General features: G+C 36.0%; 1 protein-coding gene across 5 annotated transcripts in view; it reads left to right on the top strand.

Annotated features, from left to right (window-relative positions):
- The window catches only part of ATP2B2 (ATPase plasma membrane Ca2+ transporting 2), a 1,884,743-nt gene that overhangs the window by 342,519 nt on the left and 1,526,244 nt on the right, over positions 1 to 15,980 (top strand). For all 5 annotated transcript variants that reach the window (XM_069206673.1, XM_069206670.1, XM_069206668.1 and 2 more), the window contains exon 2: positions 13,580 to 13,682. The gene's annotated coding sequence lies outside the window, so the exon portion shown is untranslated. The remainder of the gene's footprint in view (positions 1 to 13,579; positions 13,683 to 15,980) is intronic.

The raw sequence follows: 15,980 nt of genomic DNA, 5'->3' as shown, positions 1-15,980 counted from the left end.
TAGCACTGGTGTTTATTGTTTTCTGCTACAAAGATGACACAGCGTACCCTCACATGTCTTAAACTGTTTCTGTGAGGGCACACTGAACTTATGTCAGTATTAGGATGCAGGAATCAGCAACAGTCAAGCTGCCCACAGTTGTACCCTTCCCCTTTTTGAAGATCCATATCCTGTTGTTTTAGGGACTGAAAGAAAAAACTCCTTTGAAGAGACTTGTTTTAAGTTTTTCATCGAAGGGAACTTAGGTGAAGTTGTGATTGTACATCTGCTTGCAGTCCATTCCGGACCTGTGCTCCCATAACCAAGAAAAACTAGACTCTGTGTGACTGGCCTGAGGAATCACTTTTTAGTTCCTGGTAAATAAATCATTGTATTGTGTGTGAAAAGTAATTTTAGGTCTTTTTCTTTAGGCTTCTCGTGCTTTTAAAAGAATGAAGACAAGTTTAAACCTTTCTCTGGGCCACTGATAATTGGGGAAAAAAACTTTGAAAGTCATGTTTCTTAGGTATGATGCGGAGTTTAGGTGTCTTGTTTTTATAGTCTCTATAATTTCAGGATATAATGATTGCAGTAATCCTGCTTCAAGAGTACCAAAGCTCTAAGCCATTCGATGTGCAACTAGAGTCGTGAGTGGATGACTGGCATCAACCGTATGTAGGCATCAGTGGTTTTAACTACAATTGAAGTTCAATGGTCAAAAGACAGATTTTTGTAGACCAGATATCTGTGGCAATAAATGTACTTTTGTCAACCACCTCCAAGATTTCCAACTACTTCACGAGCTGTGGGTTTCTCCTAATTCCTATACATCTTTTTCAGAGAGGTGGCACAGATTCTAATTTGCTTGATGTGGTCTAATAGGGATTATCATAGGCCAAAGTCATTTCAGAAAAAAATAACAAGAAATCTATGTTTTTGCAATCTATTTGCCAGGACATTTTCTTTTAAAAGAGAAGAAAGGCCAATTGATTTTTTGTGCTGAAAGCATACACTCTTTACACGCTTTCAAAAGTGCAAGCAAGCAACTGGAGCAAGATGATATCAGAATTTTTAGTTTAAAATTTAATTTGTTTATGACTTCCTGTCAGATGTGAAATCACTCAGAAGATTTGCTAAAGCTACAGCTTGCTCGTGTTCTTCTGTGCATAACCACAAGGTTCCTATTGAAATGTAATTGAATTGCTGTTGTCCCTCGTTGTGTAGCTGTGATGCTAATGTGGGTAAAACACTAAAACATGGGGAATTTATGATCTGAAAATCTCTGAAAAGGCAAAAGTTACAAACTGAGGTTCTCAAGAGTAGAGACCAGCACTGTACAGTTTAAAAAAAAACAACACTAATGATTTTGCAGAATATTTTGCACAAAAACTACTTCATCATGTCCCACTCTAGAGCTGAATACTTTACAAAAAGACCATCATACCCTAAAAAATAGAAAAGATCTAAATTAATTTAGGAATTATCACATTCAAAACTGATAGACATGTTTTCCCAACACGGATTTACCATGGTAAACAAAGTAAATGAATTAGACTGTTCTTAATCAAATGCTTTCGGCAGGATGGTAACAAAATAAATGACTTCTAAACAGAAGTTGCCCTTCCCCCTTGCTGAAATACGCAGAAATATTATGCAGAAAAAGAGACTGATTTTTTACTAACAACTGTGCTGGTTTTCAGCAGATGTTTAGAAAACATGTTTTATTTAAAACAACATTTACGTTTGGAGTAATTTGTTTGTTATAGAAAACCCCAGCACTTTCATTTCAGATGATTAATTAGATAATTAATCCAAGCTGTGCTCACAGAAATGATGATCCAACCATTATTTGTTGTTGTTTAAGCATCTCACATTCTGAGCTCTGGGCCCACATCCTTCATTCACAGGTTAACAGCATGGTTACCTACCAGTCCATTGTATTACAATCACATGTTGTTAAAATAATGCAAATCCTAATACTGCAAGTAAATGCAAAAAACAAACAGTGGATCATCTTACTTTACTAAAGTATGATACAAAAGCAGTAAAACTTGTACAAATGTTCCAACATATTTGTGAACAAATGGTATGATTTCTGGTTAGATCTTCTATGGAGTTATATATATAGTACATGTCCACACAATTAATACTCGCCGTACCGACGCCCAACGTTGCGGTTGGCTCCTGGAGGGGTGGCGAACCCCAAATATCACCAACAAAAACACGACGTGTACTCCTCCTTGGTATTGGATAAGTAGACAGCGTCCAGAAGCTCCTTTAGTTTGGCAAGTGTGTTCTTTTATTAGTGAAAATAGCAGAAAAAAACTCAACGCGTTTCGGAGCTCCTGCTCCTTGTTCACGAGTTCAACAAACAATACTTTCTAAGGTAGTCCTTTTTCTACTTCTTTACTAACAAACCCCTACATAACAATAGTAAAAGGACTACATTTCCACACCAAATACAATCATCAATGAAATTTGTCAGCCGTCTTGGACATTGTGCTTAAGACTTACTACTAATGGATTCACTCTAAGATTTTTCATCTACTCCCATGGAATCATAGTGAAAATGAGAAAATGCACATTCAAGTTAACAACTTAACAAACTTTCCACAGAAATTATTATATATATATATATGCAATTCAAAATAAACTCCAACTGAAATATATAAAAAAATTATATATGAAAAATGTACATGAAAAACTGTGTTTTTACTTGTGACCTTCTAGGAGTACTGGAAACCGGAGAGAGATATAATAGCTCTCCTGCTTTCATCATACAAGACTGCCATCTCAAATCGCTCTGTAAATAAAATAAAGAAATTCAATAAATTTATATATGGTGAAATCCATCTCACCTCATCTGTACCATAGAGAACTCTATATACTTCCCTTAGACTTGAAACTTATTCTAATCATGCTATTACTCCCCAAAATTCTTAACCTAAATGGGCTGCCAATTCTTCATCCATGTTCAATCCTTTCGGTTGTAATGTCCTGTACTTAATAATCAGTTTTGATTCCAGTCTGCGCAATTCTTGTTCTCTATTCCCCCCTATTCACAGGGATACTATCCAAAACACAAAATTTAAACAAATTTACATTCTTATCATGATATCCAGCACAATGTCTGGCCACTGGATATTGTTTATCTTCATTCTTAACCGCCCTAAAATGTTCCAATATCTGTTTCTTAACTTTATGGATTGTACTGCCTATGTAAACTAAATCACACGGGCAGTATAACGCATAAATTGAATATTCAGTATTGCAGGTTAAATGTTTCCTAATTACAAATGGTTTCATCTCTTTGTTTAATACTATTTCTTGACAATTCGGGCTAAATCCACAGGCTTTGCAAGTTCCACAAGTATAGAAGCCATGTATAGATCTTTGACACTCTTTTCAAGATTGAACTAAATTTCTGCACAACTGATCTTTCAGTGACGGACTTCTTCTAAAAGTTATTTGAGCTTTATCATCCACAAATTTCCTAACTGCTTCATCAGCCCTTAATATGTTCCAACATTTGTTCAAACTATTCCTTAATTCCCATGATTGATTGTGGAAATCCGTAATAAATCTAACTGACTGTTGTGGATCCAAGCCTTTCTTGGTGTGTGGAATTAATGGTTCATCTCGATTCATTAACAAAACCTTGTCACATGCACTCTTGATGGATTTGTTAGAGTAGCCCCTTTCTAAAAAATCTGCTTCTCATGACTTTCATTTCATCCAAAAACTCTTCCTTTTCACTACAGTTTCTCCTTGTTCTTAGTAACTCTCCATAAGGTATACTTTCTATTAGTTTCTTAGGATGACAACTTCTTGCATGCAATAAACTGTTACCTGCTGTCTTCTTACGTAACAGTAAGGTCACCAACTTAGACCCTCTCACTTCTAACTTAAGATCTAAAAACTCAATTTGAGTGGCATGAATTTGTGCTGTAAACCGTAAGTTCAAATGATTTTGATTCAAACCATCTACAAATGTCATAGCCTGCGCTTTGCTTCCCTTCCAGATGCAAAATATGTCATCAATAAAACGACCCACATGACTACATGTTCTTCAAACTGATGACTGTTATATACCACCTGTTCCTCCCACCAGCCCAGATATAAACCTGCATACCTGGGAGCGAAACAGGTACCCATTGCTGTCCCTTCGGTTTCTCTATAGATCTGATTGTCAAAAATGAAAATTATTCGTCAAACACACCTTCATATCTAGTAACAATTCTGTGTGCTGCAAGTATGACAGTGATCTAGCTCTCAAAAAATTTTGACAAGCTTGAATTCCTAACTCGTGTGGAATGGAAGTATACAAACTTTCAACATCCAAACTTACTAATAAATATTGTTTTTCCCATGTTATGCCTTCAATTCTAGTAACAAAATCCCTCATATCCATGTTGTATGAAGATAATGACTGCACAAATGGTCGTAAAAAATAGTCAACATATCTGGAAGTGTTCTCAAGGGCACTACCCCTTGAGGACAGTATTGGTCTACCTGGGTTTTTTTTAGAATCCTTGTGTAACTTGGGTAGTAAATACAACACAGGTAGTTTCAGAAAAACACATTTTTGAAAATGATATTCGTCATTAGTAATTAATGTCTTCTCTTTCCATTCACCCAATCTCTCTTGATAACTATTCAAGGTTTGTATGTAATAGTGCAATTGGTCACTTCTTCTCAATTGTCTTAAACCTTCCGCTAAATACTTGTATAGAGGTCAGATTACTACGTTGCCCCCTTTGTCAGATTGTTTAATAACAATGTCTTTCGTGTCACTCAGCTCCTTAAAAGCTTATAACTGCTCATTACTCAGCTTCCTATAACCCACATTTCTCTTTTTGTCAATTCTCTCAAGCTCCAGTACCATACATTTCTCAAATGATTCTATCGACCCTTGTGACACCTGTGGACAAAATTTGTATTTAGGTCAAAATTTAACAATAGTATCACACCTCAGATCTGTTCTCAATCCTTCCTTGTAAAGACTTTTTACAGGATCATTACTCCACCCCAAGTCCCCCTCTAGTTCTCCCATTGTTTGTAAAACCTCCAAATCACTTATAAGTAAGTTGGATGGTTCCACATTCTCATATTCCAATTCACTGGGTGACTTGGTGGCATACCAATATCTAAGTTTCAACTTTCTTATGAAATGAAATAAATCAATTCTGCTTTGAACATAATCAAAATTCGCCGTAGGGCAAAATGACAACCCCAGTGCCAACACCTTTTCTTGATTTTTCGTAAGAATTATATCTGATAAATTGACAACTGTCAATTTGTTCCTTGATTGGATGCATGCTGTCCTCTTGTGCGTATTCCCATGAAATTCGTAATTTCTCCTTCTTTTGTACCATCTCTTTGACTTTTGTTTCCTCCTCTTGATCCTCTTCCTCGGCCTCTGTACCCTTGTGCACCTCGACCACTCTGAATATTCAATCTTCCTTGTGCCATGAGGTCGAACTCCTTTAAAATGTTGGATTTTACAGATTCAACTTCAGATTGATTTGACACATCACTTTCCCCTGTGTCACTTTCACTGCTTTGCATTTCACTTACAACCGTGGGTGCCTGTGCACCTCCTGTAGTAATACTTTGTGGTCTCTCCGGATGCTGTCTCACACCTTGTAGCATACTGCTACCCCTCAAATCTTCGAATCTGCGTCCAAATGTCAGAATCCGACCCTGTTCATAATCAGCCTCATCTCTTTGAAATTTCCATTGTTTCTGGGCCATTATTTCCTCTATATAGTATATATAGTACATGTATGTGAAAACTCGCTAAAACACATTGCATAGATAGATTGTGGAGACACAGAAATTCTAATCTCGAAAATTGTTTTTCAGTTTCCTCAACTCTACGTGATATAATATATGTACACTGAACAGCAATGTTTGAATTAAATACAAGTGCAGTTCATTAAATAAAAATGCCCCCTTCATCGTGCAAACACAATAACTCTAAATAGATTATGAATATTAATGTAGGATGACCTTACATTGTGAATTTGGATGGGATGTTAGCCAATTAATACTTTTACTTTAAAATTGAATGCATAAGTATAATTTTCATCTGCGGTTTAATAGGTACTATACTATGTCATAGTAAATTTCAACCGGTGAGCACCTATGAATGGGACAGTAGAAAATGTGAACATGCAGATACCAACAGGGAATGAGGCTGGTGGTTTAAGCATGATTGATACACATGTAGGATACTCCTTCATTCCCTTTCCTCTTATGAAGCACTCAGGAAGATATTCTGCACACCTTAAGCCACAAAAGATGACATTGTCAGTGCATATCTACTAAACATCTGAATGACCCAGTACTCTCAGATAATCCAAATTGCTTAGTGTACTGCACTGCCATACATGATAATTACAACTCACTCATAGATCAACACAAGACAGATACTAATTGATGCATATCATATGTCAACACAGGCCACACATTCATTGGTACATATGGAACTGTTTTTGAAAATATAAACAAAATAAATAACATCCACCATATTCATGGCTATCTCAGTGCATGGCCATAGATAACAATACAAATCATCAGATGGCTGCCTTTGGTATTTTGTACTTCATAGGTCATCCCATCCTGCACAAAATTCATAGCAAGCGATAAGGCTCAGTGAACTAGGTGTTTACTGATGACCTTCATTTCTGATCCAAAGGTGTGCATTCCCAATAGGATTAACTCACTCTTTCAACAACTTAAGTTTCATAAATTAAGTACCATATTTTATTATAATTCCTGCAGGTGACAAAATTGTGGCATTGATTACTATACCAGTCAATAATATTGTAGCTGTTGACCATAGGAAGATGCCAACATCAACTGCTGTCCTTTTTGGTTTACAGCACATAGGGACAAAGCTGTATATGTACACCTATGGAGACATTGGACATATATCTATTAATTTGCCTGGCATATTTTTAGGCTACTTTTTCAATCCTGGCAGTGACTTGTCAGTCTTAAGTATCATGCAGAAGCATGTTTTGGTGGTGATAGGCAGAATGATTTAGGTACAAGGAGAATGATTTGGAAACTGGATCCACCATTAGAATGGGTTTAATATAATGCTTTCCAAATTGAGGTAGTCACAGTGGATGTCATAGTTCAACAGATGTCCGAATCACATGTTCAGTAGCAGAAGAGTTTCCAGATGGGAATACTGTATACACCTTCTACAAATGCATGCTTATACAGACAACAATGGCCACACATATGTTTTTACATTAAACTCTGCACATATGAATATTTAGCTGATAACCAGCCATATCTATGACAATATTTGACACTAGCCCGAATGAAGTCACCGGTCTCTAAAACTACTAGCGTGCAATTCAGACAAACTCAAGCTGCATTTGTGACATGCTTAGTACCCATGGGAATTCATAGATATTCACTTCAAGAAGTGGATATTAAAGAACAAATCCTCTTACCACAAGCTTCAATCACTGTGTTTCTGGTCTATGTTCTCTTTATTGTATGATTTTTCCAAATCAGTGTCTGCATTGTCATACATGCATTCAAACACGGCCTGGACAAGATTACGTTTTTTTAATGAGTAACAACCTTGTAGTCCCAGACACTTGAGTTTGATTCTTCATATGGCAAACCAATACACATACAATTATTTAATTCTAACAAAAGCACATTTGAAATGTAAAAACAATTGTCAAACACGCCACACAGCATACTGTTAGGCAAGTACATTAAAACAAGTTGCATCTAAACAGCATCTCGAATAATGATAAACTCACAGCCATGCCATTAACTATTGGCACCCCAAAACTCTCATGAACTATTCAGAGGATTGCCATGTGCCAATAAATGGCAAATTTAAACTATTTCCATGTGTGAATAAAGGATATGCAGTGATTAGAATGCTACATACCAACATTAAACATGACAAGATTACTAAACATATTAACAAAATTAAAATTATTAAATACTCAAATAAATATTATAATAATTAAGACATCCAGACATACACAGTATTTTAAAGGTGTTTCCTTGTTTATTTTATTTCATTCAGTGTGGCTGTCTTCTAAAGATGTTCTAATGTAACAAACATATTGTATCACAGTTTCAATGGTGCAATTCTGTTACGAAATTCAATTATTTCTTTTAAAGTGTGAAAGTAAAGTTTGTAACTTGGATTATGTAACTATGTGTTAATTTTGCCAAAAGAGGTAGATTTAGATTAACAAATATGATATGCTGATTTAACAAGGGTCTCAAAGGCAGGCTGTTCATTTAGTGCTTCTGGAAAATATGTGGACCTAATTCACAAACTATTCTTTGTAGTACATAAAGTAGTTCTACTCACATATTGCAAAATATTATTCACAAACCTACAGCTAGTGTCCTCTGCCTCTTTTGTCTTTTCTATGGGTAGGCTTGCACTACATGTGTGGAGGTCTATACACAAGTATGTATATGTTTTGAGGCAAATGCAGAAGGGACAAGGAGAAGTGGCTGGAAAATGGTGACTGGTTACTACTATATGAGGGGAGTTTAGGGAAAGAGAAGAAGGGGTTTATGCTAATACAAAATTCACCCACAAACAAATACGACAGTTGCACTTCACAAAATACACCACTAAAGTTTGGGAACCCTAAAGGCGTGCAAATGTACTCCAGCCTTGCTTTTGGGTAAGCCAACCACTGGTACTGCAGCCCACTCCCATAGAAATGATTGGAGGCACAGAATTAAAATGACACCCAATGGTAAATTATTTCAACATTAAAATGATATATATTTTTAAGTCATTAGTTAATTCTGTGTAATTATTATAAATGAAAAATATTAATAAACTGTATTCTTAAAAATTGCATTAAACCTTTCGAAATGTTTTTGCAAACGTATATTTTTTAATTAAATATATTAGTTTTTATCAAGTTCACCAAATATGAATGTTAGTGGGATGGTGAGTAGTTATTTAATTTACTGTTTAAAAATGAATAATTATAAATGCAGTCCATAAATTGAAATCATCACTTTTAATGAATCTCTATATTTGGGTACCTTTCTGTATCTTTCTGTATTAGTCCCAAGGAATCTAACAGAAATTCCAAAGTCAGTTGATTGCATAAAAGATGCTGTCAAAAACTTTCTTTTTTTCTTTTTAACTGTCTCAATTAAATTGTCAGTTTGGTAAGATCAATAAAGAGGTGTCCACGTTATTGTTAGCCAGACAACACAGAATTCTGCATGTAACATGGTTTAAATTTCAAATTACTTTCTTCTTCGATAGTAGTGAACTAACATTGATTCTCTTTTATATTTGATTATCATTTTTTCTGAGAAATATTTTGCATTGTTTTGTGAATGTATTCCTAAAGAAAATATTCTTCATGTTTTCCATTGTCAATGGAAATACTTTGATACTTCAAGCCTGATGATTTATTACTTTAGCATGCATTCTGATGAATATCATATATGAGGAATGCATGCAGAAAATTAATTACATCAGTTGATTTTATTTCTCTGAAGTACACCTTCTCCAATAACCTACCTCACCTTTCTACCACTATTGTCGACCTAACAAATATACTTTTCTACTCATTTTCTGTTCTTAGTTTCTGACTCCATTAGTTTAAAACACCTCTTCTGCCTTCCAAGAATCATAGCACTCTGCCTCCCAGTTTCTAGTATAGGCTCTTGCACTTCATTCCACTGCTACATTTTCATGCATTGTTACAGATAGGTTCGGCTGACTAGAATTCAATATGTCATCAGTTATTTAAAAAACCACAATGAGAAGTACCAATGGAAAGTGTGCTTTGGATTAGCCCCTTTCAACCATTGGTTTCCATGTGTTTTTCATTGCTTGCTAGTGCTTGAGTGGGTTGTCCATCAGTGCTATGTTATTTTATTGACAGCTCCATTGCTCCATTTGTGTTCCTATTAAGTCTTAGGCCTTGTTGAGGGAGCATCAAGTAGTTCTCTTGTTGAACTGCTGATGCAAAATGAAAGGTAGCTTGTGATACCAACTGGCGTGGGGTTCCGATATGTATTGACATTGCAGAAACAGAGAAATGTGAATGGCTGACTTGTGGCCTTTTGGTTAGGGCGATGCTGTTGTTTGGATGTGTGAGTCAGGTCACACTGCCATTAACTAGTCACCCTTGTGAGTTTGGTTTATTTTGCTCTCATGATAACACGGTGTTGGATTTACTATTTTTGGTTCACAGACTAAAGACCTGTGTAGACATAGACTTCCTTTCAGGCACACTGAAAATGCTGTCCACCAAAATACCTACTATGCAACATTTTCTAGTACATGCCCTTTATGGTCACCACTTACAATGTAAACTTCACTTTTTCATTCTTTTTCATAACTCGTTTCTTTGATGGACAGTGTAACACTGCTAACCTGCCTGTTCAGCAAAGGTTCAGCAAAGCTTCCATACTGTTGAAGCATAAGATATTTCCTAATTTTGTGATTAGTTTTTTTAGATAAATAGTATAACATACACAAACACAAAGCAGTCTCGTTAGAACAAACTCTTCCAATAAAAATAAAGAACTACTGTTTTGCCAATATTGTTTTTTTATTTGATTCTTTAAAATAGTTTAGCCATCAACTTCATTCTGTTGAGAATTTGCTTTGGCTTTATAATCAACATTTATTCTTTTTATACCTTGGTATTAATTCCTGTAAATGCTACATTACTTTCATCAATCTTTCATGAGGCCTATAGATTGGCATCATCGGCATAACATAATTGAGCCTGTTAGCTGGAGTTGACTCAGTAGGACTGGCATTTGTTAAAACACAAAATCATGTCCAGGGGAATGATAGAGAAATGCAGGTCATTGATATCCTTTTTGTGCCATTGTAGCTTTGCCATCACACTTTGATTGTTTAGGAGTAAAATAAAGTCTATTATTTGCAGAAAGTCTACATCATAAGAATAGCCATTCAATAGACTGTTTGAATGTACACTAACCCTGAGGCTTTAATAGGCCTGGTGTATTAGAGAACCTCAGTGTGCATTGAATTAAAGGTATTCAGAAGCTTTTAAGGAAAATGGAGGGTTTGTATGATGAAGAAGGTAGAGAGAAATAATGTACTATGCTTGGAAAAATAAATGAATATTGTTATGTTCTCATTTAGCTGAGATAATAGCACCTTAGGCACTGGTTCAAAACTATTATCTCGACATTGGCTTAATCATTACACTTGGCCCTACAAGACAACTTTTATGACACAGAGGCTAGTATGGTTTGAGCATTTCAAATTGGAGGCAAAAATGCATGAAGAATAATTGAACTAAAAACATATTAGTGGCCCAAGCACACAATTATCAATACAAAATCTTGGTTGAGCACAATTAGCTTCCATTTTACTATGATAAAAATATTTCTGATGATTTCAGGTCCTTGCTAGTTGAACTTCTGAGTAAAAGAACATTTCTTTTTTGGTTACTGTAGTGCAATACACAAACCACCTGTATCTAGTTATCAACTATGTAATAAAGCAACACCTTTGCAAGGTTGAAATTCTGAGCTGAAATAATCTGTGAGAGCACCATTACATTTTTGTTTTTATTTCGGCTAAACTTGAAGCTTGTTAATTGATTAAAATAACTAGCCATCAAAAATAAAGGAATTTACAAAATACAAAGAACCCTGAAACTAGAAACATTGCAAAATACAAGCAAATTACAAATATTATCCAAAATAATTTTAGAATATCACAAATGCTGATGCCCCCATATTCTGAACTGATGAATCTATTACTCAGTGTTATTGATTTATTATGCTGTGTCCTTGCCGTCCTTCTCAAGAGAGTTTTCATAATACCCTAAAGAAAACTTCTAATGTATAATTTGGCAGAACGGGTATATTTATGTTAAATTCAGTCAAGGCCACACTCTGTGGAAAACAGAGGCAGCGTGATTCGTTAAAGGTAAAAATTGCTGAATCAACATAATTGTCACACTTCTTCCTAACTTGATTTCCAAGAAACAACTGCAGTAATTTCAGAATTCTGAAGAGAAATGCACTGCATTTTGAAAACTGAATTTCACTACTATTGTTTGTCCTACTATGGCATTTTCTTACATTTCTATTTAAGTGAGTCTTCCTCATATATTAACTTTGTCTTTATGGCTTGCAAAATGCAGTTATAATAGATCAAATGAATGGCTCATGTCGATATTTACGGATGAAGGATTTCCTGCAAATTACAAAGCAGTGCAGAAGTCAGGGCTAATTTAAGTTAGATTGCTACCTAGCAAACCCAGAAAAGCATGAAAATGTCTTCCTTTTTTCACCCTCTATACTGCTTTTGATTCACAATTTAACAAAAGTTTATATTACTGGAGAACTCGATGTACATACACCCAAGTCACTGATGCAGTATTGACTTACAAAGACCTAGTCGCACATGGCAGGCGTGATGGAGGCACCACACCAATATTTTACATAATTCTTGCAAAACATGCTTTGTATTATTTTGATTAAAAAGGCAATGACAGTGTGTATTAAAGAGGTATTCTTTGACATTTTTATTATGCATTGTATACGCATATTATCAATGTGATGCCATGAGAACCCCAACCTGTGGACGTTTTCCATCGGGGTTGAAATTCCTGTGTTTGCTCTAAAAGACTGAGCCATTACAGTACTGCTACAGAGCCCTTTGGACTAAATTTGCCATGAGCTCCATTGTGCATATAGTCAGTTTGGGCGTTTTCTGCACAAACGTATATAAAAATATAAATACATATAGTTAGACAGCCTACATGGTGCCATCAACATCTCCTTGTTTATACACCCGGAAATTTTTTTTTTTACTTCTGAGATAAAATATTTATCTTTCCAATATTTTTTCCCATTGACTAGCTTTTAGTTAATTATTTACAATTATGAAAGTTTTTATCACAATAATATACCTGCAACAGTTGATTGGACACCAGTACCATGTGCTTCTAAAATTTAGAATTGGCTTGAGTGTTATGCCATGGCATTCATATAATAATACACATGACAGACTTTAGTATTGGATCTTCATGAAGAAAATTAATCCAGTAGCGTCAAACGTGGGGTAATGATATATTTCCCGTTCCAGTTGGGATATTTGAGTTGCTAGGTAAATATGTTAGAATATAATGACAGTCCTTTTGAACCAGAATTCTTTTGGCGCAGAATCGTCCCTTATCAGCAATCGCGGACATCACAGCAGTCACGTTTATTTATTTTTTTCCTACCGTTGGCTAATATCAAACTAGTTTTACTTGTTGGAAGAAGAACACCACCACCAAGCTGTGTAATGCATCAAGGTCTACTCAGTCACCTATTTTTAACTTTAAGTTTTACAGTAAAAGGGAAAAGTTATTCTGTTATTTTTTTAACTGATAGACCTAACTGGATTTTCTAGGATGTTCTATATATTGTTCTCCATTTGGAATTAAGATTAATATGTGCTCTGCGGGGGTACCGATTGAACTGGTGTATCTGGCGAGCCTACTTTTGCCAGTCAGTTGTTGTATGCTGTGTCACAATGGTGCTTCCCTGAAATGGATATTATAGCACTTTGTTGTGTTTTGTCTTTCAGGAAACCCTCAGTAGGATCTCTGCTGTGGTCTTCATGTTAAAAAAGCTGTGACTGTCTGGGACATACGGATCACTGAATGCTGTGCTTGAGTATGGACAGCGAGGTAACCTGCAATGTAACTATTAATAATCTCTAGTTTTTCAGTACAGTCTAAGTTTTCTTCCAAACTCAACTGAAACATAGGGAGAGGGGCAGTCCATTTATTTATTTAGCTATTGTTCAAGAGGGGCATCTTGCTTTATCAGTGGCGAGGCCTTGCATCCAAAAAAAACAAAAAAAAAAACAAGAAAGTTGAATGCTGCTAGCAAGTATTTTTATATTGTGATGGATGCCTTGATAATATGTTGCTTGTCAAGTTTAGAAAAAATTTGATTTTGGAAGATTCTCAATAATAGGTTTTCATTTGTTCTGTCTTGGGGTATCCTCAATGACTGCAGACTATAGATCTCATTATGAGAGGCCCATAACTCCTGATGTGGCCGGCCCACCTGTTACTGGACACACAGGAATTATGAAGTCTGCAAAGTTGCCATTGACCTGTATCTTTCCTGTGGAGATTTTGGTTTCTGAAGAAACTGTGGGGATGAATGTGAAATTATGAAGGGAAGTGGAGCAGAATTACAGATTGCCCAGTTATCCCTCATTGATTCTGAGGGTTTGTCCTAGAATTTCTGTTTTTTCCACTCTCTTCTGATTAAAACAGCTTTCTTTTTTTAGTTGATCAAAAACCATGGCTAATACTGTGCAGGTTTTTCAGATTTAGTGTGTACTGTAACTGCTCTATGATATCTAACTGGATCACAATTGTCAAATGTGTTAATAAATTATTGTTACAGAAATCATGTTGAAATGTCAGTTTGCGTCACTTATGGATATTCAGGTACTCTTAGAAGCCCACATTCTCAAATTCATACTTTATGCAGAGGTTGAAATACCCTTCTGGATTTAAAAGATGGATTCCCATTCTGCATTAGGTGTCACATGTGTAGCTAATCCATGGTGAACTGAGTGGTAATTCTTAGCAAGAGTGATTAAAAGGTATTCTGGGAAAGCACTATATGAAAACCTGGACACTCTGCACAAACCATAAAATATCTTGAAAAAATAAAGTATTGGTGCTAATACAACAGATAATTATTGTTTAAAACGAGTAGCCCCAAAAGAATACTCTTTTTTTTAAATATCATATCACACTATCGCACAACTCAAAGTTGAAAAGGCTGCAAATGGTATAGTACAGGAACAACGTACTAAATACTAGGATACAAGAATATTCTGATAAGATATTCAAACCCAAAATATCAACAAGATAATTATGTATAGGTAAGTACAGGTTTACTATACTTGATTCAACATAGATGGACAATTAGAAAATGAAATGGAAAGGTGGTGTTGAGTTGAAAATAGTAGGTCTATACTTGTAATCTGTTAGAAATGGGGTCTCTAGCTGGCAGTCAGTTTACACCATGTCCAAGTAGGGACCCTCACTCTAGTCAGGGCAAGGAATTCACACACATAAGATAACCTCTGCTCACCCCCTTGGTAGCTTTGCACAAGCAGTCAGGCCTATCTCAGAGGCAATATATAAAAGTATTTGTACAATCACACACAGTAACACAGTGAAAACACCACAAAAGGGCACCGATCCAGATTAGAAATATAGCCAATATTAATCAAACAAGAAAAAAACGACAAACATCCAACATACACAAGAAAAGATATTCATTTTGAAAGTAAAAAGAGTTTTAATCGATAAGAATCAATGGATGCGCTGTTTTAGCACAAAGTACCTGGTATGCGTCAAAAATAAAGCTGCACGGGTGAGAATGCATTTGAAAAGCAAGTGATGCGTTGATTCTTTACTCGCAAGAGAGGCTGTGAGTCCATTCTTTTTCCGCTGGGTAAGTGATGCATTGATTCTTTTCTCAAAGGGAAGGGATGCGTCGGTTTCCTGACAGGCAGCCTTGGGTCCGTACAGTGATGTTGAAGATTCTGACACCCAGGGATGATGCATAAAATATCCAGACGCACGGCAGTGATAAATCTGTGCTGAGCTGGCAATGTATCGATTTCACCGGTGCTGTGTTGATTCTTCTGCCGCTCGGCTTTGGTGCATGGATTTTCACTCTGGTTCGGCCAACTTATCCTTCCGGGTGCCCATGAACTGGATGTGGCAACACTTGGCAAGTCATGGGGTCTCAGCAAGAGAGCCCAGGTGCTGGCAGATGAAGTCGTTGATGTCCCTGAGACTTCTTAACAGGAGGCAAACTCAGTCTAAGAATCTTCACAAGCAGGATACACAACAAAGTCCAGTCTTCATCCTCTCTAAGGGAGAAGCAGCAACTTCCGGCCAACCCAGCATAGCACACACAGCAAAGGAGCAGTTCTCCTCTTCACAACT

The sequence above is a fragment of the Pleurodeles waltl genome, chromosome 9 (assembly GCF_031143425.1).
Source record: "Pleurodeles waltl isolate 20211129_DDA chromosome 9, aPleWal1.hap1.20221129, whole genome shotgun sequence".
Lineage (NCBI taxonomy): Eukaryota > Metazoa > Chordata > Amphibia > Caudata > Salamandridae > Pleurodeles > Pleurodeles waltl.
This window is presented reverse-complemented; position numbering and strand designations above follow the sequence as displayed.